At 47.0% G+C, this 6,000-nt stretch overlaps 1 protein-coding gene across 3 annotated transcripts in view; it reads right to left on the minus strand.

Annotated features, from left to right (window-relative positions):
• LOC122174994 (mothers against decapentaplegic homolog 2) overlaps positions 1-5,284 on the minus strand; it is a 40,141-nt gene extending 34,857 nt beyond the window's left edge. For 2 of the 3 annotated variants that reach the window (XM_042862360.1, XM_042862358.1), the window contains exon 1: positions 5,221-5,284. The gene's annotated coding sequence lies outside the window, so the exon portion shown is untranslated. Of the gene's footprint in view, positions 1-5,177; positions 5,197-5,220 lie in introns of those variants that run through there. The other variant, XM_042862359.1, reaches the window with a different exon arrangement.
• Between the last annotated feature and the right edge of the window lie 716 nt (positions 5,285-6,000).

Raw genomic sequence — 6,000 nt, forward strand, 5'->3', positions numbered from 1 at the left:
TTCCATGTTGAGCCTCTCATCACAAGAAAGGCACCATAGAGCACGTCCATAGGAAGGCAGCAGAACTGTGACACGGAGCAGAAAGCTGTCACTACTTCAATCCCTACCACATTTGCCAGATTGTGCCTTAAAACTGCAGCTCCGAGTACTCAAGGGTTTGAAAGAGGGCTACCAGTGTCAGAACTGCTGGCACACAGGGAACACGTGCTGTTACATCCAACAGATTATAGCTGGAAAACTCGCAGATTGCCTAATGGTGGTGGTATGCTCCATCTCTACCCCCGCAGTATATTCCGCTTCCTCATGCACACGTTTCTATAGTTGGTCAAACAGTGTGATCGCTGGCAACTTCTAAAGTTGCAGTTTGAATCATGTCTGCTATTATTCAATTCTGCTGTGGTTCTCTGGAACGGGGATTAAATATTAAGCCTATGATCCCAGCAATAACTAAGCGTAAAATATGAAGGAAAACTTCAGGGCAGCATGCAGGCAGACTGAAATCTTCAAGGGAAGTTTCCCCTTCCTGAGTGTCTGGTATACACATAAGCAAAAATATCAAGTGGCTTCTGGATAATTACTGTAAAGCCTTATGCAGTGTATTTCATACCAGTTCATTCATCTTAAATCTGAAATCAAGAAATCTGATCTCTCCTGGTTTTATTCTATGCAACCTGGCTGAGAATAACTTCATTTTCAAGTGCTCTTCTGCAATAAAGAGGACAGAAGCTAAAGGAGAATCAAGGAAAACCTTTTTGTGGCATTTAAGAGAGTCTAAAACTTTATTTCTTCCCAGTTTCAGACCTATTTTGTGATATAAAAGGTTCTTTTTTTTTCATTAATCCTGGAATTTGGACAAGATTCTATACCAATTTCACCCAGCGCACAACGTTTCACATATCTCAGAAGAAGAGGGAATATCCACCTTTCTCCTCCACATGCCTCCCTATGATAATTCCTTCACAATAAAGATATTAATTCTAGCATCATCTGTTTAAGGCAGTAGCAAGATCTTACATTATGCCAAACAGCACTGAGAGATAAAGCTTTAAGATCTATAGCATATGTAGTATTCCATGTCACCTACACCAATGCAAAGTCATTAAGACTGTGAAACTTTAAGAAAAGATGCAGCATTTCATCTTGTACTAAACTGAAACATAACAGAATTTATGGCGTGCTTCTGGAATCTTTAAGCTGTGCTATTCCAAATAACAAGACAGCTGAACCTGAAACGAATTTCCCCAGTGCTAACTATCACACCCTGCAGGAAACCTGAATTCTGCACACTGTAACTAAAAGCTCTTTCTCCCTGCAGAAGGAATATGTTGTATTTACAGAACTTAGAGGAATGGACAAGAGGGGACATTTCACTTCTTCTCCTGCACCCTCCAAATCACGCCCTGAGTCCCAATGGGGGCTACTTCTTACCCTACAAAGGTGTGTTAGATACCTCTTTTATCATCTGGAGAAGCTCAAGCCTGCTGTTCACACACAGGTTTCTGAAGAACAACCACGCACAGAACTCAGGTGAGGCACCTCCTTCTCTCCCTACATTCAGGCTGGGATAGGACAGCTTCAAGTGTTTCCTTCCTTTCCTGTGCTTAGGATGCTGGAGTTTGTTGCTGTGGGGCCGACGGTGGCAGAGAGCTGGGAGAAAAATCCAGCCCTGTGCCATGGTTCACCCCCAGCTGAGCCCCGCAGCCAACTACCCAGCTGAGAGGAGGGCTTGGAAACACTGTCCCCAGGGGCTCCATCTGGCCACAGCTTCATTGGCAAAGCCAAGCTCCAAACTCAGCTCCTGCATTTGCTGCTGGAGCTCAAGGCAGGCCTGTGATCCAGGGGACCAGCAGCAAAGAGAATTCCTTCTCCAGGACAACCTTAGAAGGAGGATTTTGCAACATGCCGTTATATAGACTCAATTTGCACACTGATTTTGAAGTTTATTATGCTCAAGGGGATCTTGAAACTTTGCGTAACAACTTTTTCCTCTGTGTAGCTCATTGAGAATTAGACATCTACTTTGAGCATAGACATATTTCCTCTCACGCATTTCACAAAGTTTGATTACGAATCAAATGAGAAAACTCACATCTCTTACGTGCAGAACCAAAATAAGCACCAACATGACAAGAGGAAAGCTTCAGAAGTTGAATTTTTCTCCAGTTACTAAGTAGTACTCAAAAAGTAATGAAAAAACTGTTAGAAGAAAACTAACAGACTGAAAGCAACACATTCACCCAGTGACACTAAACTGCATGCAACCAGAAATACGAGAAAGAAGACGTTAATTTTACTGACCTCTGATTGAGATAATTATAAGAGTAATATATCTTAGCCATTCTCTTAGAAGCCTGGAAAGTGTACCACACCTGCAGGCAGCCAATTCACCTGTCTGCAAAGCAGCATGCTTTTCCCACATACTTAGTATTTATGAACTCACAGCATTGCTCCTTAATACTGGAAGACCTCAGCAGAGCCACAAAAGCACCAAATGAGCATTCCAAACCACAGCAGTTTAAGCTCTTCTCACCTAATTTGTTTTGATTAAAATTTTCCATGTGTAACAGGCAAGAGTCAGTTCCATTAGGTTAGAAAGGAAATGCTGCTGGGTAAATCTGAAAGGAGCAGTCCCAGAACTGATTAGCAGGTACTTGGGTGCCTGTGTCAGCTTCTATCTGCATAACTTAACAGATTCCCAACTTCTTCAAACTCCCCTTCCTCCACCACGGGCAAAGCTTGAAGAGTGTCTTCCATTAAGCTCATCTTGCTCCAGCTTAATTAAATCAAGCTCAAGCCCCGGACTACACTGATAGCAGACCCAGGAGCTGCTCTCTCACAGTCTCTTTTGGTCTCCCTTCACACTCTTGCTGTCAAACACACTTAATCACAATAAAAAGTCATCTGGAACAAAGTCTTCCTCTCTGTAATCCAGCAGCACTGCAGGAAGTTGAAAGCAACGTTTAGCAAGATTTTCTGTGGTCACCAATTTCTTCTAGCCCAGAGAGTATTGAGCACAGCACTGCCTGCACTCCCCATTCTATTACAAAAAACTAATCCCATCGCATGACCTGCAGCAATTCAGTTTAACAAATCCACAATTACAAATATTTTGGCAAAGTAAGCTTAGGTATTGTTTGCCTCTCGGCACAGCTCACAACCAGTTTGTGGCTTTATGATAAAAGTCATTAAATCCAATCTGAAAAGCAGAATTTACAGCTCACTTAGCAAGTCAGGCCCATAAATGGCTGCTTTCAATTACAGGGCATTTACATGCACAGTCATTAAGGCAGCGTTGAGTACATTTGAAAAAATCTAGAATACTTTTATAATAATTAAAACTCTGTGTGCTGCTCTTTATAGAAAGAAAACTTGGGAGTTTTCTTCAGTCTCAACCATAATTCATATTCTTTGTTAGCCAGAACGTACTACCAAGCCTGTTCTCCCAGTACGATTGTGGGAAGGAGATTAGACAGATGGAGACAAGTTTTGTTTTTAAATCTGCACTCAGCAGCAGAGATTTCTAAGCTCCAATACACTCAATTACATCAACCAGTGCTCAACACTTCTGAAAGATCAAGTGGAACAGGAAGGTGAAGGAGCACCCAAGCAGGGCTTTGCATTTAGAGATACGCTGTGATCCAAACTCATCTGATCTTGCTCATGCCCCTGGTTTCTAGGAGGGGAAAAGAGATCAGTTAAGAGATCAATTTTTTTAAATTCACTTTTTTCCAGATGTGCTTTATTTTGGGGGGGAAAGGGAGGGAATTATTATTACTATGATCAAACAAACCTCGGGAACATTGACAACTTTTCTCTGAAACCGTATTACGCGTGGCCATATTCTTCCATAAAGAAAACTGAACCTGCACTCCTGCTCATTTTGGTGACTGTCAGTGCAGTCCAATCCTGAACCACGCGATTACAGACCAATTCTCTAACAAGTCATTAAACACTCCAAATTACTGTTAAAGGTGATGCTAAGAACACACTGAAGTTTGAGCCACTCTTAGTGCAATCCTCCCCCACTCCTCTTTTAAAGGCACTGATAATCAATGCTATCTTCCACCAAGATAGTGCTAAGCAAATGGAGCGAGGCAGGGAGAAGCAACTGCAAACTTCAAACCTTTCTCTATTTATATTCTCATTCCCCCGTAATTCACTGGAGTTTGTGAACACTGAGGTTTTAAAGCCATCAAACAATAAAGCTACTCATGTACCATGCAACCACGGCTCCAACACTGTGATAACGCTTCTTAAAGTCTAAACAGCAACTGCGTTCCGTTAGATAAGCCTTTCGACTTAACAACAGGAGGTTCTTCCAGTCTGGAGAACAGAGAAAAGACTCATCAGCCTCACTGCACACTCCAACCCCACAAAAGTAACGCTGTGAATCAGGCTGAAAGCGCAGCTCTCCAGGCTAAGCGTGGAACACTTACGGACAGACAAACCTGCTGTTAGGTGTGGGCTCCTCGTAAGTTGTCATTACTAACTTCTCTGTGCAGATGGAAGTTACTCACCTGTGACCAGGCGCAGCACTTTCAGAAATTTTTCCTGCAGCGGATCCAGAAAACACAACTTTTCCTTAAAACTACCTACTTAATGTAAAGGGATTTGAAAGGGAGCACAACATACATGGCTTCTTTAATCAATGATCATGACACCCAACCAACACACAAAAACCAAGCTGCAGCCCGTTGAACCCAACGGCTCTCCAGGGCTGTCGGGTGCCACAAGGGCTCTTTTATTTCCCCAATGCAAAGGCTGAAAGACCGCACCGAGGCACTCCCTCTTCCCGTCCAAAACAACAAAAAGAAACAAAAGATAGCACAGACAGAGCTGCCACGCCGCTCTCACAGGAGCATCGCAGCGCCCGTGCACAAGCAGAGGGGCGTGATGAAAGGTCCTTCCCCAGAGGGGCACGGCCGCCAGAGCTCAAGGAGGCACAGCTCTCAAACACACGGTGTGGGTTCGTGCTGTTCCCCGCGTTGGATCCGACTCCCCCATCCCTCCTCCCCGCTCCCGCCGCCCCGAGCGCGGCCGCGTCCCCACCACAACAAAGGGGGAGAAGGCGCCGCGCGGCCCCCGCCGGGCCCAGGCCCGTTCAGCCAGCACCAGCTGCTCCCCGCCGCCCGGAATACCCCGCGATTCTCCTGCCTCTCCCCGCCGCTCCCGCTGACCCTCAGTCCCGTCCTCCTCTCGGCCGGAGCGTCCCACACCGACCTCTCCTCTCGGAGCCGCTGTTCGTCCACCTCCTCCCTCAGCGCTCTCTGCTGCCCGCCCACCCTTCCCGTGCCTGTTGGTGACTGCTACGCTCCGCCCACCGAGGTGGGAGGGGAGACGGCCTATTGGCCGACCTACCTGCGGCTGATAGAAAGAAGAGACAGGATTGGTTTGACCCTTCCACGAAGCCGATTGGCGGACTGTTCAGCCAATGGGAGCGGCGATGAGGGGGGGGGGAAAAAAAAAAAAAGAACAAGGAGAGGAGGGCTGGAACCGGGTGGGAGGGCTCACGGCGGCGCTGCAAAACAGCGTTCGTCATTGGCTGCTCCAGCTGTCACTCTCCGGCCGGCGCGCCCTCTGGGGGCGGTTGAAGGGGCAGAGTTTGTGTGTCGCGTAGTGCGCAAGCGCTCTGAGGGGCGCTGTGGTACCGTGGGGATCCGCTGCGGCGGCCTTGAGTGGGTGATGGAGAAGCGGGGTCTCGTCCCTTCAGAACCTCCACAGAGACCCTCCAGAACCCACTTTGGACCCCAGCCGAGACCCCTCCAGGGCTCCTCCGGAACCCCCTTAGGCCCCAGCCGAGACCCCCCAGAGCCCCTCAGCCCCACGGAGTCTCCTCAGAGCCTTCTCTGCCTTTCCCCACGGTTGGTCCCTAACGCGCCTGTTCTGCTGCAGCCACTTTGCAGACAGGTGTCTCTTCAGAGCCTCTGCATCTCTGTCCGGTTGGGTTGCAATAGGTTAAAAAAAAAAAAAAAAAAAAAAAGCCGATGCTGGGGGACTCCT

The sequence above is a fragment of the Lagopus leucura genome, unplaced genomic scaffold (genome assembly GCF_019238085.1).
Source record: "Lagopus leucura isolate 7727_CA_CO unplaced genomic scaffold, USGS_WTPT01 Super-Scaffold_650, whole genome shotgun sequence".
Lineage (NCBI taxonomy): Eukaryota > Metazoa > Chordata > Aves > Galliformes > Phasianidae > Lagopus > Lagopus leucura.